The following is a 24,441-nucleotide window of genomic DNA, read 5'->3' as shown; positions in this document are numbered from 1 at the left end:
GAAGGAGGAGGAGGAGAAAAAGAAAGAAGAACGAAGAACCACAACAACAACCACAACCTAAAGGAATAGGGGTGATTCAAGAAGTAAGCTGACTAAAGAAATTACACATAATTCACAGTGCAAGTGCTGTGGTGAAAGGTGGGTAAGGTATGCTTTTAAAGGCTAAAATTATCTCTGCCTTTTATTTTTCATTATGGAACCTACAGTTATATATAACAGTTAACTCCTTGAGAGGAAGAAAATATTCCAAATTGCTGAACTGATTTTTTTTTTTACACTGCCTATAACCCTCTCCAATGAAGTTGGAAACTCCCTTACTTAGGTCAAGGAGATGGTGTTTGGTTTTATTTTAAATTGTGGTAAAAGAGACATCACCATTACATGCATTTACCATTACATGCATTTTTTACTGTACGGTTTGGTGGCATGACATATGTTCACATCATTGTTGCACTCACTCTTGTAGTCTGATTTTTAAGACAAGCCTGGACCACAACCTAGAGTCACAATTTGTCAAATAACAGCCACTTTGTTCCCCACAAGGAGTTAGACCCAAGCTGTCTAACTCCTGATATAGTACAAAAACAAGTCTGGATGGAGAGAAGAGGAATACAGTGGTAAGAGGCAAATAGTTCAGGCAGTATTAAGAAATGGAGTTGAGTTCTGACCAGTCTGACCAACATGGTGAAACCCCATCTCTACCAAAAATACAAAAAATAGCTGGGCCTGGTGGCGCATGCCTGTAATCCCAGCTACTCAGGAGGCTGAGGCAGAAGAATCACTTGAACCTGGGAGGTGGAGGTTGCAGTGAGCTGAGATCGCGCCATTGCACTCCAGCCTGGGCAACAGAGCAAGACTCCATGAAAAAAAAAAAAAAAAGCAAAAGAAAGGAAAGAAGGAAGGAAGGGAGGGAGGGAGGGAAAGAAATGGAGTTGGGTGCAAAGCAAAGAGACAGATACGTAAAGTTAGCGTGAGGCACGGAAACAAAGAAGACTTCCAAATGGCAGCAAATGACTCTGGTGCCATCCTACCTCCCTAAACTGCCGTCCTTCTTGCTTCCTGCTAAACCCTCCTGGAATGCCCTTTCTCTCTAATATCCTACTCCACACCTTCTCTAGCCCAGGAAAACTTGCTCCAATCCTCACTGCATTCATTCATGACCACACACCACATTTGCAGGTATTTCACTTCTTATTGAAATACATAATGTCACCATCGCACTGCTTTAGATTGTTGTTTAGCCCTTTCATGTGCTTCTGACTTGTTCCTCAAAATTAGTGAAGGCTCCCCCAAGTCAAGGACCATGTCTTAGGTATGATGCTTCATTAGTCCCACTTCCCCATCCACCACCATCCCTCATAAAGCTGACCACATAATAGGCATTCAATGAATACTTGTTGACTCAAATCCCATTATTGTGGAAAACCCTCTAAGTGACCTTTGCATGAGTTAAGTTCTCAATCTTTAACTTTCTATTTTTATGTGGCATGCTATGGAGATCCATTGTTTGAAATTGCTTCCAGAATTTCTGTTTACTAAGTATGGTTTGAGTTATTTCGTGCAGGCAAAAAAAAGAAAAAAAAAATGACTGTTAGTTGCCGGAAAACATTTTTTATAACATTGTTATTGGCAACTCATGCTGACATGGAACTAGTTCTTTATTTTGACTGAACTTTGAACACAGATTCACATCCTCTAAGTTTCTTTTGGAGACAACTTTACTCTCATAATAATTTCCTAAGATTGCCAGCTAACTCTCTCGATATGAAGCAGAAATGGCCTGTATATAGAAGAATGATCAAGCTAAAAGTCCAGAGTCTGTGTTCATTTTGCTGCCTTTAGTTAAAACGTTCTGCTAGCAGCAAGGCTGTAATAACCAAATGTTCACCATATGCACAAGCCCAAGAAAATCAAACAATTTTCTGTTGTAATTGGGTAATAATATGGCCTACCTTCTGTCTTACCACTTGAGTTTGAATATGAGCAATAGCAAACAAATACCATTTCTCTCAAGGAAGAACAAAGATTTTCAGGTCAGTATTATTCAAGAATGCACAGCACACAACACCCAGAATTCTGTGATACCAATGACTGCCCCATCTTCCCAAGGTCTTTGAAACACCCATCATGGAGGTTTCTTTTCTTTTCTTTTTTCTTTTTTTTTGAGAAACGGTCTGGTTTGTCATACAGGCTGGAGTGCAGCAATGTGATCTCGGTTCACTGCAACCTTCTCTGCCTCCTGGGCTCAAGTCATCCTCCCACCTCAGCGTCTCATGTAGCTGGGACTACAGGGGCACACCACCATGCCTGGCATGTATGTATGTATGTATGTATGTATGTAGAGACAGGGTTCTGCCATGTTGCTCAGGCTGGTCTTGAACTCCTGAGTTCAAATGATCCTCCCACCCAGCCTCCAGGCATGAGCCACCATGCCCAGCTGGTTTCTTAACGATGATAAATTAGCATATTATAATATTTTAAATGTATTAAACCTCCTTGTATTTAAATTCCATCTTCCAATTAGATTGCAAACTAGAAGTGAATAAGACATTGTTTACATTTGTTTGTTTCACTTACGCTTTGAAACCAGTAACTTAATAATTGAATTGACTCATGATTAAGTCAACAAAAGTTGAACTGGCTTTTTCCATCAGAGACTACTGATTTTTTTGGTATTCTGCATTCAGAGGATGTTACCACCTTTTATTTATAAATTTAACTTATAAATATTTATCCTTTTTTTAATCAGAGGGTTGCCTGGACTAAAAAGCATAGTTAATACAGAAACATAGAAGGTGCCAACTTTCTACTGTCTGTTTGATTTTTCAAGTATTTTTTAAAATTTTTGGACTACTCTTTAGCTTTTTTCCCAGGCTGAATCCCATCTCAGATGGCTTTTCTTGAACCAACGCAAGACCAGCTGATAAACGGTACGGTTTACCAATAGGCTAGTACTTCTACTCTATGTTGAATAGCTAAGTCCCTAATGCTCAGCAACACAGGCAGTAGTCTGTAAGACTAATCACATAAAGGAGCTAGGACATCTCCTTATCCCTACCATCCAGATCTTTCATGGACCCTGGGTTCTTCCATCTCCCCAGGGTACTGGTAGCCAGTGGGATTCCATTCCATGCTGTGTACATCAGATAACTGGCTCAGTCCCACTCCCCACCTCTCTGTTCTTTTTTATTCTCTTCTCTTCTCTCCCCTTCGTCCCCTCACCAGGCTTTCCTTAAGAACCACAGTCCTATGAGACCCCGGGGAGACTATTCTGCTGTCTTCCCCTGCACTGACCTGGGCCTTTGCCTCACACTCCTGCTAGCTCTTCCTTCCCACCAACCCCACAGATGCTTCCTGAAGCCCCTGCGCCCTCCCTTCCCGCCCAGCCCACACCAGGAAGTCCCGTGCCCCATCCTTCCCAATCCGGGGAACATGTGAAAGTCAGGCCAGTGTAAGTGAGGGTTTGGGAGTGAGAGGCAGGGAGGGGGCACTTTTATTTCTGGGGTTGTGAGAAAATAAGTTCCTGTAATCCCAAGTTAGAATCTGGAACAAACATCAACAAAGTAATAAGGAACGATTTGTTTCTCTAGTGCTGAGAGTATTATTCTATGGCCATATTCAATGATGTTGTGAAGACTGGCCTGGAAAACTAAACCACCTCTTGATTTAAAAAAAAAAAAAAAAGTATCTGGGGTGTGGGCTGCATTTTGAGCTCCACTAACCTGTAGTCTAACCCAAGATTCTCTCCATCCCCTTCCTCAATTCCACTACTACTTTCCCTGATTAAGCCCATTGATTCTCAGAGCTTCAATTCGTACCTCTAAAAAATGAATCAAAACCTAGAATTCAAGTGCAACTCACCCTCTGAGCATCAGACACACACTTCATCTCGGAGATGTGCCCAGGCCAAGCTGTCCCCAAAGTTTCCCAACTCAATTAAGGTGCCCACTGAGCTCCACATCTTCCCCTCGTATCTGCCCATGGCCAGTGCAGAGAGACCTATGAAAATATTTAAAAGGCACTCCCCTGGGGGCAGTGGGGAGATATGAAAAATGAAATATGAAATGTGCCTGCCCCTTCCTTCGGGAAACTAGGAGCACAGCTTCCCAGGTCACAGGCTCCTGGTCAAGGCGCTGAGCTCCACTACGAGAGCACACGCTGAATTTCAACTCTGGGCTGTCATTCTTGTATAGAAGCTCCTCCTCCCGTCTTCCCTCTTTCTGTCACTATTTTCTCAGTCTCCGGGGTTGAACATCTACCAGTCAGCTTCGAAGGCAGTTCTTCCAGCAAGTCTTCCTGAGCCTCGGAGTTAGAATGCGGTGCCCTCAGCGTCCTGTGCCCCACTCCCCCACCTGCCCCCGCCCCTTAGACTTAGCGCACTGCAGTGCAGCCCCCTGTGATTTCCCTGCAAATCACACTAGTGAGAGCTGGGAGTAATGAGAAACTCGGCTGTCTTAGTTATACGGCTTTTACGGCAATTCCCTTATTTCATTTTATATGTATGGTTTAGGCAGTTGGGCAAGTGTGTTAGTCCGTTTTCACGCTGCTGATAGAGCCTGAGACTGGGCAATTTACAAAGGAAAGAGGTTTAATTGGACTCACAGTTCCACATGGCTGAGAAGGCCTCACAATCTTGGCAGAAGGCAAGGAGGAGCAAGTCATATCTTAAGCGAAGGGGGCAGGCAAAAAGACAGCTTGTGCAGGGAAATTCTCGTTTTTAAAACCATCAGATCTCGTGAGACTTATTCACTGTCAAGAAAACAGTGCAGGAAAGACCCGCCCCCATAATTAAATCACCTCACACCGGCTTCCTCCTGTGAGGTGTGCGAATTGTGGGAGTTTACAATTCAAGATGAGCTTTGGGTGGAGACACAGCCAAACCATATCAGCAAGAAATACTGAATTTCCTGTTTTCTTCAAACCGATTTAGTTTTTATTTCTATTTTATTTATTTATTTATTTATTTATTTATTTATTTATTTATTTATTTTTGAGACAGAGTCTGGCTCTGTCGCCCAGGCTGGAGTGCAGTGGCCGGATCTCAGCTCACTGCAAGCTCCGCCTCCCGGGTTCACGCCATGCTCCTGCCTCAGCCTCCTGAGTAGCTGGGACTACAGGCGCCCGCCACCGTGCCCGGCTAATTTTTGTGTGTGTGTATTTTTAGTAGAGAGGAGGTTTCACTGTGTTAGCCAGGTCTCAATCTCCTGACCTTGTGATTCTCCTGCCTCAGCCTCCCAAAGTGCTGGGATTACAGGCATGAGCCTCCGCACCCTGCCAAACCATTTTATTTTTATTCCAAATCCCTATCCCACCATACTGGGATGTAATTCCTTCTCAGTCATCCTTAGCCTTCTCTGCAGGGTCAAGACCCCAGGGACCTGCCTCAGTTACCAGGACACCCCCATGGGATGTGGGTTTTAGCAGCTATGCTGATTCTAGGCTATGTGTGGGGACACTGAAATCTTGGAAAAGTCAAAATTTGAGGTCCCATCACTCCCCAGGGCACTTCCAGGGAGCAAGAGCTCCCACACCATTCCCAGTTTCACCCACCCACCCCCAAGGATGGGAACCACCACCCCCACCCCATCTCCAGGCTTCCCTCTCCCCTCTCCCTCCAGGACACCCAGCCAACTTCCTCCATGCACTTTGGCTTTTAAAAACCAAAAATCAGAAAAGGAAGTGTCTTGCGAGGAACTTCTGCCTTTTGCACCCTCTGAGGCAAGGTCAGAGCCTGTCTCCCTGCTTAAATGCGAGAAGATAAATAATAAAATACAGGAAGAAAAACATAAATTCATATCTCAGAAAATTTCCCCAGCCATGTATCTGTCATCCTTGTCCTCTCCCCTGGCACCCTTGCGGTGAATAATACTCCCTCCCCGCCCCACCAAAGGTGTCCGCATGCTAATCCCCACAACCTGTGAATATACCACCTTACATGGTAAAAGAGATTTTGCAGATGTAATTAAATTGAGAATCTTGATGTGGGGATATGAATCTGGATTAGCCAGGAAGGCTCAGTATAACCACAAAGGTTCTGTTTTTAAGTTTTAATTTGTTCTTTAGATTCACGGGGTACATGTGCAGGCTTATTACAAGGTTATATTGTGTGATGCTGCAGTTTGGGCTTTTATTAATTCTGTCACCCAGATAATGAACCATAGTACCCAATAGGAAGTTTTTCAGCCCTTTCATCCCTGCCTCCCTCCTTCCTTTTGGAGTCGCCAGTATCTGTTGTTCCAATCTTTATGTCTCCCAATTCTAAATGAGAACATGCAATATTTGGTTGTCTGTGCATTAATTCACTTAGGATGATGGCCTTCAGCTGCATCCATATGCTGCAAAGAACACGATTTTATTCTTTTTTATGACTGTACAGTATTCCATGGTGTATATGTCTATATTTTCTTTATTCAATCCACTGTTGATGGGCACCTAGGTTGACTCCATGTCTTTGCTATTGTGAATAGCGTTGTGATAAACATGCAAGTGCAGATGTCTTTTGGGTAGAACCATTTGTTTTCTTTTGGATATATACCCAGTAATGGGATTGCTGGATTGAATGGTAGTTCTATTTTTAGTTCTTTGAAAAATCTCCAAACTGCTTTCCACAGGGACTGAACTAATTTACATTCCTACGAACAGTATATAAGTGTTCCCTTTTATCCACAGCCTTGCCAACATGTTATTTTTTGACTTTTGCATGTTAGCCATTCTGACTGGTGTGAGATGGTATCTTATCGTGGTTCTGATTTGCATTTCTCTGATCATTAGTGATGTTCAGCTTTTTTGCCATATGCTTGTTGACCACGTGTATGTCTTTGAGGAGTGTCTGTTCATGTCCTGTGCTCAGTTTTTAATAAAGTTGGGTTTTTTTCTTATTAAGTTCCTTATAGATTCTGGATATTAGTCCTTTAACAGTGGTTTTTATAAGAGGGAGGCAGGTGGGCCAGAGAGAGGAGCTGTAAAGGTGGAAGCAGAGGCCAGAGAGGGGAGATGCTACACTGCTGACTTTGAACATGGAGGACGAGGCCACGAGCCAAGGAATGCAGGCAGCTACTAGAATCTGGAAAAGTCAAGAAAACAGATTCTTCCTCTAGAGCCTCCAGAAGAATCACAGGCTTGCCAACACTTTGATCTTAGCTCAGTGAGACTGATTTTGTACTTCTGATCTCTGGAACTGTTATGATAACACATCTGCATTGTTTTAAGACACTAAGTTTAGGGTAATTTATTACATCCTATTGAAAACTAATGTGCCACCTGTGGGCAGGGACCTTATGAAGTATCTTGCACAGAGTACTCAAAAAAAGTTTATAGAATTGAATTCCCTGCCTCTCATATGTAGAAATTCAGCAACAGCATACTAGACCTAAAATATCGTTTAATTGGCAGGATTTGGGCAGGGTAGTTTTGGGTTTTTCCAATGTATTTTCCAGGTGTTTGCCCTTACTCTTCCCTCTACCACCCAAGTAGTATCGGGGGCTTTGTTTGTACACAGGTCTTGGGGCATGGGTGATCCAGCCTGAAAGGAAGAAGCACCTTCAGCTCCTGGCTTTTGAGCCCTTGGGGAGACCTCATTCAGTTGTAAGATTTAGGCATTGGGAAGGAAAAAAAGTTTTTAAAATTTTCCAAATATGAATTTCTTTTAAATATCAGGAGCCACAACATGATACCGGATGATACCATGAATCGTGGAACAGAAGAAATGTGTGATTATGTAAGAACAATTCCTACCACAAGGACGGGCATTCCACCAACAGGAAGGCAAGAGAGATTCCTAAATGCTGAGACTGGAGGTCAGCTGCAGTGGGTCTCTGAGAAAGGCCTGTTCCTTGCACTCCCCTGGGCCAGGCATGAAGCCACGGAAAGAATGGAAGAACCCCCAAGTAAGTTTGGGAGATTCCGGAGCCAAAAAGACAGTTGAGACAAAGTGGATGCAGGTCACATGGACTTAAGAGCAGCAGACTAAGCTGCAGACATGGGCAACAGACACCTGTTCTAGTGTAGTGTTAGGGACCAGACAAATGCCACTCAGCTAGTACATGGGACATTATGTGGCAGCTGTGCCTTGCCCCAGTGCAAAACATTACGGAAGCACCCTCACTATCCTCACCTTCACCCCTCAACAAGGAGGTGAACCCTCGTGTTTGCCTTAGCATTTAGTCCAAAAGAGATTGTTCATCAAGTGATCATAATTAGGTAGTAGTAAGTCTTCCAGCACCACTGGCAGAATTTAGTGCTTGAGAGTAAAATAATTTCAGTTATGGAGAGATATAAACAATGACATCTTTTCACGTCAAAAATTTGTACCCTGGTAAAAATTTCTACCAACAAATAACTACTAATACATATGAAATGGAAACTTTCATTGGACTGAAACTCAATCTTTGTTATATAAAATTTGTTTTTATTCACTACAGTTCAAAGAAAATAATCCTATTGTATAGCTTCATACTTAAAGCACCGTTTTTCTTTCTTAAAAATGTTTTCACAGCTGGGTGCAGTAGCTCATGCCCATAATCCCACCACTTTGGGAGGCCAAGGGGGGCGGATCACGAGGTCAGGAGATCAAGACCATCCTAGCCAACATGGTGAAACTCTGTCTCTATTAAAATACAAAAAATTAGCCGGGCATGGTGGTGGGCGCCTGTAGTCCCAACTACTTGGGAGGCTGAGGCAGGAGAATCGCTTGAACCCGGGAGGTTGCAGTGAGCCAAGATCGTGCCATTGCACTCCAGCCTGGCAACAAAGCAAGACTCTGTCTCAAAAACAAACAAAAAAAAATGTTTTTACAGTAGTTCTGTATTTTTCTCTTTTATGACAAGGTGAATTTAAATTTTATAATTTTATATATCAATTCTACTTTAAATGTGTACATTTTATAGTAGGAGTCTTTTCCCCTTTTATCAAACATGAGTTGATGATTTAAAGCTCCGTTTTTCATCCCATAGCCTGGAAAAATCTTGATGCGAAAGAGACATAATCTTAATTCACTCAGGAAAAAACACTCACCATAATTTATTTTTATGACCTATCAGTGCAATGGAGTGGAAAGGTCCCAGGCCCTGGCACCAGCAGACATGGTCTCTAGGATCCCTGTGTTCTAGTGCAGTCTCGGTGGGAGTTCCATAATCTCGCTCGTATCTTGTTTCTTCTTCTCCCATTTATAAAATGAGGGTGCTGAAAGAGATGATCTCCAAAGCAGTGCTTCGCACACTTGAATGTATAGATCTTCTTAAAATATAAACTCTGTTTCAGTAGACGGAGGGGGAAGGCCTGACATTCTGCATTGTCACCAGCTCCCAGCTGAAGCTGATAATGCAAATCTTTGGACCACACTTTGAAAAACAAGATTCCAAGGGACAGCCCGTATCTAACCTGTCTTGTGTTTCAGCAGCTCATGTATGCATTCAGAGCCCTGCCATTCTGCACATGTTAAGAATATATTTCGGATAGTTAAAAAAAGACCTGTATTGTTCAGGTTTCAACTTAATTTGTGATTGGGATTACTATTAAGGATTGCAGATCACCATAAACAAATACATAAGCACAGCCCTTTCTTCTCTAGCCTAGTGGTTCTAACCCTAACTGCATATTAGTATCACCTAGGGTGCTTTCAAAAACTACCAGTGCCTGCCCACCCACCCCCGCTTACATACACACCAGAATACAATTTAACTGGTCTGGGGAGGGGCCCCGTCACGGGGTCTTACTCAAAAGCTCTACTTGTGATTTGTGCAGCCAACATAGAGAACCACTGCAGGCCAGTCTCTCCAACTATGAAGGCACTTCAGGTATGGCCAAGTTGGTTTTACTACTACCCACAGCTGTTATCCATTAACTCAGTGCATTCTCATGGAAAGCTTAAATTATACAACGCGCATAAACATTTCTCTTATTAACTCAGTAAGAGTTCTCGGCAAGAGAGATGATACAGAGCAACTCCCAGCTTTGTTTGGTCCTTTTTAGACAAAAACAGAAAATTATCAAATTACAATGCACACTGTGGCTGTAAGGAGCACACTGGCTCTAAGGGAGATTTTGTCCATTTTCTCTTTTGCAAGGCTCAAATTTAACCAGTAAAGTCTTGCAACACTAGCAGAAGCCAGCAGAGGCAGTAAAAGTTTCTGGAGGCTCAAATGTCAGCAGAACAATCCGTCTCCAGAGTACAGGTCTTTCCACAATGTCACTGTGCTCAAGAAGCCAGACTCTGTGTTGTAATACTGGCTACACCATTTTCTAACTGTATGACGTTGGGCAGTTTTCTCAACACCTGAATTCCTTTATAAGTAAAATTAGTAAAAGCGATTATGATTAGGTTAAAACAAGTTGATATGTGTAAGATGTTTTTTTGCACAATGTTTGGTATATAGTAACTATTATTATCTACCCCATGAGATTAGAAGTGTATTATTGCCACCCCCCCCCAACACACACACACCTTAAAATTACATCTTAACATTGCCTTAGCAAGACTACAGGATACGTATATTTGTTTAGAGAATGTTGAAAAATGTAGTGTGGCTGCTGGCAAGGTCGGGGCAGTCATAAAGCCAGAATAGTAAATTGAGGCTGATTTGTGGCAGACCTTATTGACTAGGCTAAAAAGTCTAGCTTGATCCTACTGACAATGGACAGCCATTTGAAATTTTTGAGCCAGAGAATGATGTGATCATTTTCCTGCTTTAAAACAGATGAGTGCAGAGTTCAAACAGGGTTTGCAAGTATCTCACCTCTTAAGCCACCAGCATTTCTCTGCCCTACTTCTACAATTGATGTCACCACGAGATTGCAATTTGTGATTATCCTAAAGCAAAAAGGGACTCTCAAACTACTGACGTTTTCGTTTCTGTCCCAAGAGGACGACAGTTGAACAAAAACCTTGAAGTCCCGATGTACCTCTGACAACTCCCAGTCAGCCACATCCTTGGGATAATTTTATTTTTCCCTTAAATCTTATAACAGATATTTGTATCGACCTAAGTCACTTAGGTGATTTACATTCCAGTCCCCTAGCAAGACCCAAATCAAAGCAAGAGAGAAGGTAACTGAGAATAATGTCATGGATCATTCTGGAAAAACTTAGGGCCTCCAGGTACTATGGAAATTTCTTCTTTATTTGAGAGAAATGGCTACCTTGCTAACAAGTAGCTCATAGGTTTAGGGTCAAGGAGTTTACAACTGAGAGTTGGGGCTTGGCAGATGTGATAAAGAATGTGAAAACTTATACAGGCAGTGAATTTTGCTCAAATTAACTCTCACATATTAAAACCAGAGGATGTAAAATTAGGTAGCCTGACTCTGGGCTTCTACTTAAGGAATTAAGACCAAACACTCTTCCTTCCTTTCTCTCTCTCTTTCTCCCTCCCCTCCCCTCCCCTCCCCTCCCCTCCTTTTTCTCTTGCTCTGTCGCCCAGGCTGGAGTGCAGTGGTGCGATCTCAGCTCACTGCAACCTCCGCCTCCCAGGTTCAAGCAATTCTCCTGCCTCAGCCTCCCGAGTAAGTGGGATTACAGGTGCCCACCACCATGCCCAGCTAATTTTTGTATTTTTAGTAGAAAAGGGGTTTCACCATGTTGGCCAGGCTGGTCTTGAACTCCTGACCTCGTGATCTGCCTGCCTTTGCCTCTTAAAGTACTGGGATTACAGGCATGAGCCACCACTCCTGGCCCAAACACGCTTAAATGAAACAAATAAATTTCTTCCAACACGTGAGAGGTATTTGGGAAGTGACATGGAAGTGACGTTGAAATAACGTAACTTATAAACCTAGTTCTTTCTTGATTTGGGGAGAGTTATTTAACATTTAGATATCTGTTCTCCCCACAATAAACAGTAGTAGCAAATTGTCAGTCATCCAGATGTGCACATTTCAACAAATGCTCTTGCGTGCTTACTATGTGCTAGCCCTTGCGTTTTATTCACTAAATCCTCACCATAACCCGATTGATTAGGTAACACTATTAATCCCATTTTGCAGAAAAGAGGACTGAAACGTAGATCAAGTAGCTTGTCCACAGCCACAGAGCTTGAAAGTGGCAGAGCTAGGAGGCAAACACGGAAACTAGAGCCTGTGCAGCTGCAATAAAATGCAGTCACTGCCCTGAACAAACGTATAGCCTCGTGGAGGGAAACAGCATGTACAAACACCTTTACAACACAAAGTGCATCTTCACGAAATCAAAAGGGAAATAAATGTTAAGGAAGAGAAGGAGGAAGAGAGAAAACATTGTTGCCAGGGTCACAGGGCTTCTGGGAAAAGTTGTGTTGGAAATGGGGCCGAAAAGAATGAGTGCTTGGGATTTCACAGGATGAGAGAGGCAAGACGTTCTAGGTGGAGAAAACAATATGAACAAAAGCATGAAAACAAATCCCAGGCACATTTGGAGTACATCATTACTGTGCTTTAGTAAAAGAGAGGCAGAGTGAGTGGAAACAGACTGCACAAGAGCCTGGAGAAGTATTAAGGGTCTGAACCAGCTGGTGGAGGACGAGAAAGTAGCAAAGAAATCTATGAGACATTAATTACTAAGGAAGAATGCTGAGAATTTGGCTACTCTTTAAGACTAATGCCTAATTCAACTTTGTATTTAGGGTGCGTAATCCTATATCTGGTACATAGTACACTCTAAGGTCATGTGTGTTGATTGAATGAAGGAGGAAAAGAACCAGAGATGGGTCAGGAAGTCAGCTGGGTATAAGTAATTCAATAAGTGTCATAAAAGAACTCTGAGGTTATACATATGAGTAAATGTTGGAGTCGTGAACTTAAATAGAGAAGTCAAGAAGGGAAACTGGTTTGGAGGACTGCCAGTCTACCTCACAAGGTTCTGTGATTTGATTTCAAAGATGAAATCAAATGAGGTTAATACAGTGCTTCTGTAACTCTATTTGAGGCATGTGTATTTACATTCATTTGTTCACTGAACATTCTTCCACATTCTCTGTGCCATGTATTCATTCAATGAATACTTCATGAATATCTGTAATCTGTGCTACAAAGATGAAGATAACACATTTGTCTGAGAAACTCGCTGCCTAGTGGTTGAGGTAGAAACAAAGCAGAGTAAAAATAGTAGCCAATGTTTATTGACTATTTGCTGCATGCCAAGCAAAATTACTTTGTGTATTGACTCATTTTATTCTCATAACAATCCTATGAGGTGTATATTATTATGATCTGTGGTAGGCAGAATAATAGCCTCCAAAGAGGCCCATGTCCTAATCTCCAAAACCTGTGACCATGTTATATGACACCACAAAGGAGAATTAAGCTGCAGGTGGAATTAAGGTTGCAAATAAGCTAATATTGGGAAAGGGAGAGTATCCTGGGTTATCCAGGTGAGCTCCATGTAACCATAAGAGCCCTTAAAAGTAAAAGAGGAGTGAGAGTCCGAAGGAGATGTGACAATGAAAGCAACATGTTACAATGGAGTAGTATTATGTCTCAACCCTCCATTGCCAGCTTTGACAATGGGCTTGCTGACACATTGATGTTAGCCCAGTAAGAAAGGCCTAATTCCAACTTCTGAGCTATAGAAATGTAAGATCATACATTTTTTTTTTTTTTTTTTTTTTTTTTTTTGCTTAAAGCCACTAAGTTTGTGGTAATTTGTTACAGCAGAAGTAAAAAACTAATAACTGTTCTATTTCTAGAGATGAGGAAATGGAGGCACAGAAAGATTAAGTTACTTGTCCTAATTTTGAGTACTTAATGTTGTTCTTTCTTGGGAGCTTGTTGGTTTTTCTCACACCTCTCAGATTCATTTTTTCTTGGGCTCCTTGCAAAATTCCTCATCCCAACCAATCTCTAAATGTCAGTGTTTCTCAGAGATTTCTTCCAGAGATACACTTGTCTTTCTCTTTGAATTCTTTTCTACATGATCTCATCTATGCCCAGAGTTTTAAATACTGCTTATGATACCGTATTATACTAATGACTCCCAAAATGATATTTCTGATTGGGACCCTTTCCTCTGAGCTCTACACTAGTAAGCTTGGCATCTGGCAACCTGATATCTTTATTTGAATAGATTACAAATATTTCAAACCTAACATGTTCAAAACACAATTCATTTCTACCACAAACAACTTTCCAATCCCCACATGCAACTACACTTAAGTCAAAAAGTTGAGTCAAGCTTCATCCTCTCTTTCCCTCAACCTCCATGTTCATCCCACCAGAACTTAGTCCAATCCATCCATTTTTGTCTGCCTTGACTACCAATCTGGCCTAAATGCCCATCATTTCTCACCTGCAAAATTGTAGTAACTTCCCAATGGCCTCTGCTTCTATCCTTGTTCCTTCATGGAACTCTATTCCTCATCAAGGTGACAGTGTCCTTCTTTGATAGTAAATCAGATCTTGCCACTTCCCTGCTTAACAACCTTTAAAGGGTTTTCATTGTCCTTAGAATAACATCCAAGCTTCTTTTCCATGACTCCTAAGGCCCTGTGCAATCCAGTCCCATCCACCTCATCAGCCTCACCTGATGCCATTGCCACTCACTCATTCACCTTTTTTCAATAACACTGGGCTTCTCTCATTGTCTCAACCCTCAAAGTTCTTTCCTGCCTCAAGGTTTCTATATCTGCTACTTCCCTTTTGTGGAGTATACTCGCACACCTTTCACCTATCTATTCATTCTTTGATTTTCATGTGAAATGTCTCTCAGTGAAGCCGACACCAAACCATGTGAACTAAAGTATTTTCATTCTGTCATCTCACCTCTCCCAAACTTTATTGTTTATCTCAAGTCCATTATTGCCTTCATAGCACTGATTACACCCTGCAGTATTTTTTGTCATTTTGGTTGTTTTTTGTTTTGTTTTTGTCTTTCTAGAATGTTAGTTCAATAAGAGCAAAAACTGTGTCTGTCTTAATACCACGGTAATCCAAGAGCTTAGTACTATGCCTGACACAAAGTAGGTGCTCAATAAATGTGTTCAATGTTGAATAAATGTTAATGTACAAAGTGAGTTATGTTCAAAATGGCACAGGAGAGTGACATCAGCCAGATGATGGAGTCGGAGATGCCAACCTCTATCTCCCCACAAAAACCAACAAGTAGGCAGATATCCATAAATGAAAATAGCTTTGAGAGGACTTAAGGGTCCAATTAAGAATCTGCAGAATGCAGTAGAGCAAAACGGAAAAGAATAACCCCACAGAAAGGACCACTGGGGAGATCAGCCTATCCAAGACATCTGGAGATGCCTAAGAACAAAGAAGAAGGGTGGGGGCTGCCAGTGTCAGTCACATAGTGGGTGTCACCACAGTCCTCTGTTCTCCAGAGGACACTGGCATATTTTTCACCACAAAGATAACCAACGCTATCCTGCTGCAGAAGCCTCCCAAGAGAAGGAGCTGCTGCTGTACTTCCTATTTCCTTCCAACCCTGCATGTGCCCCAGACCCTGGAGCTGCAGCTGCTTCATGTGTGAATGCACTCCAGACCTCAGCTCTGTGGGCACCCTTGCCTCAAACACCAGAGCCACCACTACTATAGCTAGCTCTGCCACAGGCCTTGAGGACTTGATAGTATAATCCAGCAAGGGTCAAAACATGCATAAGATTGCTTTAAAATTTCGTGTTTCATCTTTAATGTGAATTTTACATTATTCTCCAAGATAGCTTTGTGTTTTATGTCAATAAAAAAGAATGCTATCTGTCTTCAGATAAAAGGTGATGCTTTATAAAGATGCTCTATTTTTCTGTCTGTGGCTGCATTTACCCCATTTTGAGATTTGCTCATGACCCTAAGACAGCAGGAATTCATCACAGGAATTGAATGTAGAGGACTGAGATAAAGAGAATGTGCAGGTTAATGTGAAAAATGAACTTGGGGACAGAAGAGCTAGATATGAATCCTCGGTTATGCATTTGCTGGGTGACTTTAGCAAAGTCAATTCAATTATTTGAATTTTAGTTTCCGCACCTGAAAAATAGGCCTGCAGGTTGTATCTCTCTAAGAGTTGTAGGCTGTAGTTTTTAATCTTTCCAAGCCCTTCTTCTTTTACCTACCTATTTTGAGGACCAGTCTAGTAGTGTGAGATAATGCCCATTCACCTTGAGAGGATTTAGAAATCAATGGGAACCAGCATGGGCTAAGAACTCACCATAGTTCTGAAAAGTGAAAACTTGATTATTTAAAAAAAATAGTCATTTGTAACTATATTTTAAAACAATTCATAAACTAATAGAATATCTTACATATACTGTGTCTTGATTTTTACAAAACATTTGACATAGTTTCTTGTGGTACTTTTATGGATAAAATGATGAAAGCTAACTTTTCTTACTGCTTAGCTGGCATTGCAACTGGTTGAATAATACATTGAAAGAGTATTGATTACCGATTCTGAGAAAAGTTCACTTAACAGTGTACCACCAGTCTCTGTAACAGGCCCTGTAAGATGCAGTATTTTCTATTAATAATATGGAAGAAATATTGTACCAACAAATTATGTATAATTGATTAATACACCAGAGATTCAAAATGATCCTGACAAGCTAGAATATTATATATAAATTATAAAAATAATAATTTAAACAATATTAACTGTAAAGTTGTACATTTAGCCTTAGGATAGAAAATTCTGGGTTGCAAAGCAATTCTGATTCAATAGATCTGAGTATATAGTTAGTTACAAGTGCAAAAGTAGTTGGGGAAAAGTATGGTTGCTTTTTAGCTATCTTGGCTTTAGTTGGTATTAATAGGAGTATTATACCCAGAACACAGGAAATAGTAAGTCTAATATCATTCAGCAATGAAGAGATAAAATGTTAGATTCTGGAGGAGACTGTAGAAAAAACTAGACTATGTCCTGGAAGAAGTGACTAAATGGTGGGAGTGCTGTTTTATGATCATTTCAAATAAAAAAAGAAAAGTAAATAAAAACAAATGGTGGGAGATCTGGAAAACAGGAGGGTTGAAAGATGTTCTGGGGATGTGTAACCTGATGAGGAAAGTCTGGGGGATTGGGGGACATAATCTTCCCAGCCTTTCCAGCTACCTCCAAGCAGAGACAGTAGACGTACTCCCTCCCTGACATGGTTTGGCTATGTCTCCGCCCAAATCTCACCTTGAATTGTAATAATCCCCCCTGTCAAGGGCAGGACCATGTAAAGATAATTGAATCAGGCTGGGTGCGGTGGCTCAAGTCTGCAATCCCAGCACTTTGGGAGGCCAAGACAGGCAGATCACGAGGTCAGGAGATCGAGACCATCCTGGCTAACATGGTGAAACCCCGTCTCTACTAAAAAATACAAAAAACTAGCCAGGCGAGGTGGCGGGCGCCTGTAGTCCCAGCTACTTGGGAGGCTGAGGCAGGAGAATGGCGTGAACCTGGGAGGTGGAGCTTGCAGTGAGCTGCGATCTGGCCACTGCACTCCAGCCTGGGCAACAGAGCGAGACTCCGTCTCAAAAAAAAAAAAAAAGATAATTGAATCACGGGGGTGGACTTCCCCAGACTGTTCTCATGGTGGTGAATAAGTCTCATGAGATCTGATGGTTTTATACATGGGAGTTCCCCTTCATAAGACCCCTTGCCAGCCGCCATGTAAGATGTGACTTTGCTCCTCATTCGTCTTCAGTCATGATTGTGAGGCCTCCCCAGCCATGTGGAACTGTGAGTCCATTAAACCTCTTTCCTTTATAAATTACCCAGTCTCTGGTATGTCTTTATTAGCAGCATGAGAACAGACGAATACACTCCCCTTCAGGGGATAGGGTCAGGACCTAGGGAAAAGGGGCAGGTAAAGTGGGCTCTAATATCAGATGAAAAAGAACCAGAAACCGCTGAGTAGACTGTCTCGAAAGGCAAATCCTCTATTCACTGGCTGTTCTCAAGAAGAAACTTCATCACTCTGCATCAGGGATTTTGAAGAGGGGAGGATTTGTTCATCTAATAAAGCTGGATTAAATAAACAATGTGGCTCCTTCCAAACCTAAGTTAACATAATTTGTTTACAAATTACTAAGACAAGAACCTAAATCACATAGCTACCAGTCCCGTACAGTATACTTAGTTTTACAAATGTGAGGTAAGGCAGAAGGTGCCTACAGATGCCTTGTCTCACTATTTGCGTTTTGTAGCAACTGTTTTCCTTCAGTCACTATTGCAACCAGATTGAATGTCTTCATGCTTTCACTCCATTAGTGTACTAGTTAAAAGAGCATGAGCTCTGGAGACAGACCACCTCTGCTTTAATTTTGGTTTTACCAGTGTGGATTGAGGGCACGTTACTTAGCCTTCAAGCCTGTTTCTAATCTGTAAACTGGGGATAACAGACCCGTTCATAGAGTGGTTGTAAGGATCAAATGAGACAGTTCATGTAAAGCATCTAGTGTGGTTCCAGCAACATAGCAAATCCTCAACAAATGTTACCTATGATTGTATTATTAGTAGTAATAGACTGTACGGTTCTTTGCAATGTGGATTTTACCCTTCAACTTTAACTCTCTCCTACTTTAGGGCATAAATTACTGAGTTTGTCTTGTTAACTGTTCTGCTTCGGGAACAGTAGAATTGATGATACAAAGTGGGGCTTCTTAAACAGATGGTAAAAGGTAGCATGGTGCAGTGTTCAGGACAGGGTCCTGGAGTCTAATCCTCTGTTATAGACTAGCTCTGTGACAAGACAAATCATTTATCCTATGCATCAGGACTGAATTATCTTTATGCTCTTTCCTGGCTAAAATGTTTTATCCTAAAAGGAGCCATGCATGGAAAATAAAAAATGAGGACAGACAGAAGGAATAAGAAAACCGAAAAGCCTAAACACTGATGATTTAAAGTAGTCTATGAATCAAAGTATCTCCTTTGCAAATTTTACTGTGCAATTAATTGTCCTTGTGAACTGCATATGCTAAGGCAATAATAACCATTTCATCCAATTATAAATTACTAAAATTGCCCTAAATTTTAATGAGTGTGTACCTTGTTCAACAGAGGGGAAGCTAAAGGTGAAACTTGGCAGAGATTGTGACAATACTCATATGCACCCCTCATTATAGGTCTGCATGCTAAAGAAATGATCATAGCTGAAAGAAATAGGAAGTTGACTGCTATATAACCCTAGTGTGTTGTTTATTTGATTTGCTCTGAGATTCTGTAGATTTATTACAAAATCTTGGACAGATAGAATTAAAAGAATTCTTTTAATGACAGATGGCCACCTGAAGCTCTACTCTAAGCCAGAGCCACACATTCCCTGTGTATCAGAGATGGCCTCAGTAATCAGGGGCACAAGGTTCACTCTCCTCCTGTCTCCTGCTCCCCTCTACCCGTGTCTCCCAATTTTGCAAGCACCTCCAGAGTGAATGCATTGTACATGCAAAGAGTAAGATTTGCTCCTAGTGTCAAGGAATTCACAGTGTCATAGAAGGAATAGCCACATAAACAGGTCACTCCAGTGCATCATCATAAGCGCAATGTAGAAATATGTTTGGAGCAGTATCTTGGTATTAGAGGAGGGCTAACTGACCCAGATGAGGAGTAGGGAATGAGACAATTAAACAAGAGAGTACTGGGCAACAATGCAAACCAAGTCTTTAAAGTTACATCGGAATTAGTAAAATAAATGGAATAGGCGGGGTGGCAAGAAACAGCATAGTGGCTGCAAGTGCACTATAAGCAGTTCCACATTGCTGAATCATAACATGCAGGACAGGAGGTAGGAAATATAGACTAAAGAGGTTGGCATGAAATGAACAGAAAAGATCCATTTGTGTGATGGTAAAGTGCCTAGACCGGTAGTTCTAAAAGTGTGGCCCATGGACCAACAGTATCAACATCACCTGGGAACTTGAACATGCACATTCTCATGCCTTTTCCTAGACCTACTGATCAGAAACTCGAGAGGTAGGGTCCAGCAATTGATGTTTTCAAAGGTGATTTTTGTGCACACTATGGTCTGAAGAACACTGGCCTAGACTATCTTGTAGTGGGAAGGGAAATTTTGAAGAGTGACATGGTCAGATTTGCATCTTAAGCCTCTGCTCAGGTCTCTATTTGTCCACCAAATCCCCGTCCCCATCTGTAGCAAAGCCAACCTGGAGACCTTTAGCTCAGAGAAATATTCAAAACTTCATGGTCTCCTGAGCCAGGCAATATTGGACGGTAGGGGCCCAGTTTATCAGCCATTTGTGGAAGTCCATTTCCACTACAGCATGCAATCTCTCATATTAATCCTAACCAAACAGTGCCTCTAAATGGTGATGAAGATTCTGACAGAACCTGCTAGTTCTAGCTGCTAGATCAAATTCCTTTAGGCCCACCACTGAGTTCGGCTACCCCAATGCTGTCAATACCCCAGCCCACAACACCACAGGCTTTTACTCCACTTCGCACCTGTCACCAATACTTCAGAGTTTTATGAACCTGAGTCACGTTTTTCTTCCTTCCTGCTATAGTTCCGGTTGTAGTTCCTGCTATAACAGCCAAAAGAGAGTCCATCTAGTCCCTGATCCTGTGTCCACATCTTGGTTTAGTCTTTTCATGAATCTTATAAAAACAAATCAGGAACATGACATCAAATACACATCTCCCTGCCTTTCATGATTTTAGAGATTACTGCCATAATTAAAGGCCACTTGAGAAGGTGGACTTGCATTTGGGAAACAAAGTAAATTATATTTTCCTACATATTTATAAAACTATAGAGCTGTGTAACATCAAGCTACTGGGATGGAATATGTCCTGAAAAAATCCTTATCACAGAAATATCTTATTGGCTACAAAACATATATTTGGACCATTTTGAGATATGACCTCATCATCAATGAAAAATTATTTTGTCAAAAATTTCATGCAGATACCATACATATTTAAACTTTGAGATATTGGTCTATCTTAACCATAAATCTGTAAGTTTTATTTTTAGCACTGGAATTTCTCTACTGTTTATATACCACCCTCCAGTATATTAAATAAACAGAAGTGAAGTCAGTCTGGCTGAAGCTCAGGAAGGGGGACAGAGTATCAGCTGTCAGCACTTTCCTTTTCCCCATTAGCAGTGCCTGATACACTTCCACAGGCTCATTGGTTTAGAATCATTGATCTAATTTGCTCCCAGCAGGCATGAATAATCCCATTCCACTAATAAGGCTGATTGAGGTTGTATCAGTCAGATTCTCCAGAGAAACAGAACCAACATGATTTGTGTGAGTGTATTCACTCTTTACATAAAAATATATAATATATCCCTTAAAATATCTTTATATATGAATATACTTCCATATAATATTTATATATGTAAAATAAAAATTTTTTTTGCCTGGGTGCGGTGGCTCACACCTGTAATCCCAGCACTTTGGGAGGCTGAGGTGAGTGGATCATGAAGTCAGGAGATCAAGACCATCCTGGCCAACATGGTGAAACCCCATCTCTACTGAAATACAAAAAATTAGCCAGGCATGGTGGCATGTGCCTGTAGTCCCAGCTGCTTGGGAGACTGAGGCAGGAGAATCGCTTGAACCCAGGAGGCAGAGTGTTGCAGTGAGCCGAGATCATGCCATTGAACTCCAGCCTGGTGACAGAGCAAGACTCCATCTCAAAAAAAAAAAAAAAGGAAAGAAAGAAAAAGAAAATTAGCTGGATGTGTGCACCTGTAATCCCAGTTACTCAGGAGGCTGAGGCAGCAGAATCACATGAACCCAGGAGGCAGAGGTTGCAGTGAGCCAACATCGCACCACTGCACTCCAGCCCAGGTGACAGTGTGAGACTCCATCTCAAAAAAAAAAAAAAAAAGATATTTCATGTGATTGTGGGGCTGGCAAGTCTGAAATCTGTTAGAAATTCCGTCAGGAATTGATGTAGTCTTGAGTCCCAAGCTAGACTGGAGTCAGAACTTCCTTGAAGGACCTCAGTCTTTTTTCTTAAGGCCTTTAATTATATGAGACCCACCTACACTATAGTGGCTAATCTGCTTTACTTAGTGTCTACTGATTTAAATGTTAGTTACATCTAAAAAGAATACCTTCACAGCAACATCTAGACAGGTGTTTGATCAAACAACGAGGCACAATAACCTAGAGAAGCTGGCGCATAGAATTAGCCAACTCAGCTTGGGCTGAGTTTTCTGGCTCATGTAGTAATGAAAAAGACTCAAAAAATTTTTGACCAGAGGTGAAAAAAGCATCTTGTAGTGCCAGTGTGATCAAAAGATGCTACTTTGAAATGATTAATGTCCAAAACTACAGGTCGAGCAAGGGCCACAAGCAGAGTAAAGAAGGCCTAATTTTGGTGAATTTGGCTTATCTCAAAAGTGAATTCTAGAGGAGAAATTCATCACCAAAGTTCTGCCAAAAACAAAAAGCTTTTCATTAAAGATCTATTAATATTTGAGGTTGATAAATTGAGGTTGAAACTCCAGCAGATTGGAGTTTCATGCGTAACTGGGACCTGTTTCCTAGCAGCTGGTTCTTGTTACCAGGGGTGTAAATGATGAAAATAAAACTTTTGCCCTTTGAAAGCTGAGCTCATGGTTCGTTTTCAAAAGACTATTAACTCTTTAACCTAAAAAAAAAAAAAAGTTCAGAAAGGAGTGGCTGAATAACCAATACAGTATAGTTCACTTATGCATTATTTGATCACTCAAGAAGTTTTTGGAATGTAAGTTGTGTATGTTTACACTGCACAGCCCAAGTCTCAGAATGGTCCCCTCTAAACCCACCCCAAGGTGAACTACATATATTACTATGCTGGTACCACTCTTATTTTGGCCTCATCTGTTGGATCAGGACAGCCATTTTAAAAAACTGACAGATAACATTGTATGCTTTTATTGTATACATGATGTTTTGAATTATTTATACATTGTAGAATGGTTAACAACTCTAGCTAGTTTAAAAATACATTTTAACTCACTTAGCTGTCACTTTTCTAATGAGGGCACATAACGTCTACTCTGTTTACATTTTTCAATAATACAATATACCATCAACTACAGTCACCTTGCTGTACAACAGATCTCTTGAAATTTATCCCTCCTATCTAACTGTAATTACGTATACTTTGACCAGCATCTTCCTATAACCTACCCCTCTAGCCACCCTAGTCTCTGGTAACTCCATTATACTCTCTACTTCTATGAAATCAGCTTGTTTAGCTCCCACATGTGAGTGAGACCAAGCAATATTTGTCTTTCTGGACCTGGCTTATTTTATCTATTTATTTATTTTTGGGACAGAGTCTCACTCTGTTACCCAGTCTGGAGTGCAGTGGCACGATCTCGGCTTACTGCAACCTCCACCACCCAGGTTCAAGCGATTCTCGTGCCTCAGCCTCCCCGGTAGCTGGGATTATAGGTGCGCACCACCACGCCTGGCTAATTTTTGTATTTTTAGTAGAGGCAGGGTTTCACCGTGTTGGCCAGGGTGGTCACGAACTCCTGACCTCAAGTGATCCACCCACCTCAGCTTCCCAAAGTGCTGAGATTACAGGTGTGAGCTGCTGCACCCAGCCAGGCTTATTTCATTTAACATTATGTCCTCCAGGTTCATCCATGTCACAAATGTCGGGATTTCATCCTATTTTTATGGCTGAAGAGTATTCCATTGTGTATATTTACCGTATTTTCTTTCTCCACTTATTCATTGCTGGGCATTTAGATTGATTCTGTATCTTGCATATTGTGAATAGAGCTAAAATAAATATGGGAGCACAGATATCTCTTCACCATAGTGATTTCATCTCCTTTGGATATATACCCAGTAGTGTGTGTATGTGTGTGTTTAATTTTCATTTTGACTCAGTGTTCTGTGGAAAACTTTAATTCACTTGAAAAGGCTGAACTAAAAATATCAGTAAAGTTTCACTTTCAGCACAAAATTAGAAATGATGTAAATATAATTTTTTATCTTGAAGAATTATGATTTTAAGTTGGAGGATGGATGAGTGAATTAACAACTGTGTTTATGCTATTGGCATATGTCTTGGCCAGTTTTGCTAGTAAACATCTTTGTCAGTTCTATGGGAGCAATTAAACATGAAATATGCAAGTTTTGAATATTGCCAAGTCTTCAGGAACACGTCACTCTCATAAAATGAAACCATATTGTACTTTCCCTGCTTTAGTCATATGCCTGTACCAGTCATGTCAATAAAGTTTCTTTAATTTGTTGACTGGCATCTGGGTTTTAAGAGGCAGAGAAGAGAATCATGATAAATTTATGTTTCAGGCTATTAAGCGATATTTAGAAAAACTGAAATAAATAGTTCATTGTGTACAGTCATCTTGTAAGCTTTAATAGTTTTTTTGCCTTTTTCATAGCCATGAAACTCTTTGACAACCTAAAGAAAGCTATGGGTCTAGGGCCTAGGCGCTTGGGAGGCCAAGGCGGGCAGATCACTTGAGGTCAGGAGTTCAAGACCAGCCTGGCCAACATGGTGAAACCCCATCTCTACTAAAAATACAAAAAATTAGTGGGGTGGGGTGT

The sequence above is a fragment of the Mandrillus leucophaeus genome, unplaced genomic scaffold (genome assembly GCF_000951045.1).
Source record: "Mandrillus leucophaeus isolate KB7577 unplaced genomic scaffold, Mleu.le_1.0 Scaffold60, whole genome shotgun sequence".
NCBI lineage: Eukaryota > Metazoa > Chordata > Mammalia > Primates > Cercopithecidae > Mandrillus > Mandrillus leucophaeus.
The sequence above is the reverse complement of the archived record's forward strand: the minus strand, read 5'-3'. Positions refer to the sequence as shown.